Below are 1,302 nucleotides of genomic sequence, written 5' to 3'. Positions count from 1 at the left end.
GATTGATATTTTATAGATATGCCGACCGAATATAAACGAAAGGGAAGCGTTAAAAGATGCGAGTGGACGGTACAGCAACTATCCGAGGCGATAAGCGCGGTAGAAACAGGGAGAATGGGTGTCCGAGAAGCTGGCCGCCAGTTTGGTGTTCCCGAAGCTACCTTGAGACGCAGAAAGAAGAAACGAGATATTCACAGTCATAATGAAAATTGTAAGCCATATTAAGAAGTTGCAAAAGCATGGATTTGCTCCATCCAGATCTTTTGTGCGCTCCATGGCTTTTCAGTTAGCAGAACAGTTGAAGTTACCGCATAAATTTAATAGGGAATCCTGCAAGGCAGGTTATCCATGGCTAGAATCATTTTTACGACGGAATAAGGAACTTACAATAAGAAAGTCTGAGAGTGTTTCAACGGCGCGTTCATTGGCAATGAACAGAAGTAATGTGGAAACGTATTTTTCTTGGCTTGAACGCACATTAACTGAAAATGACTTAATGAATAAACCCGGTCACATTTTCAACATAGACGAAACGGATTTACAATTAAACACCCGTCCTGAGCACGTCATCGCTGCTAAAGGTTCCAAGAATGTTGTGTCAATTTCATCTGCGGAAAAAGGGGAAACAATTTCCGTTATTGTTGCTGTAATGCTGAAGGGGCATTTATTCCTCCCACGGCCATATTTAAAGGAAAGAACAAAAAGCCTGAATTTCAAGACAGAATGCCGCCTGGTTCTATCGTTTATATGTCGGAAAAGTCCGCGTATGTTAATAATATCATCTTTTTCAATTGGTTAAAAGAACAGTTTGTTCCTCACGTATTACAAGGCTCCAATTTGGAAAATTACTGGGTTCTGCCTGGGAGAAGTCAGCGACAATAAAAAATGCAGTATCCTCTTTTGTAGCCACAGGCATAGTCCCGTTTGATCCATCCGCCATTCCCGATTATGCATTCTTAACGGACGATGAACCAAGGAATCCTCTCCATGCTCCAACTGACGGTACAGTATCTAGCAACAGACCATCTACACCTCAGCCAGGTTGCTCAAGCTGGGTCGATGAGGGACCTGTTCCTTCACAAGAACAAACCGATAATCCCACCCCTGGTAAGATGCTAGACCAGGGGCGCCGACTCCGTGGGTGCTCCGGGGCTGAAGCACCCGCGAGAATTTTCGCATGGGTGCGGAGCACCCATAAGCCAGGATGCAGTGCTTTTGTGCTTTTTCTCCGTTTAACCGAATAATTTTTCGACACGGAGTGTTTCAGGTGCATGATCTGCGCTGCGCAACAGGTAGGGGGGG

The sequence above is a fragment of the Photinus pyralis genome, unplaced genomic scaffold, assembly GCF_008802855.1.
Source record: "Photinus pyralis isolate 1611_PpyrPB1 unplaced genomic scaffold, Ppyr1.3 Ppyr1.4_LG2, whole genome shotgun sequence".
Lineage (NCBI taxonomy): Eukaryota > Metazoa > Arthropoda > Insecta > Coleoptera > Lampyridae > Photinus > Photinus pyralis.
The sequence above is the reverse complement of the archived record's forward strand: the minus strand, read 5'-3'. Positions refer to the sequence as shown.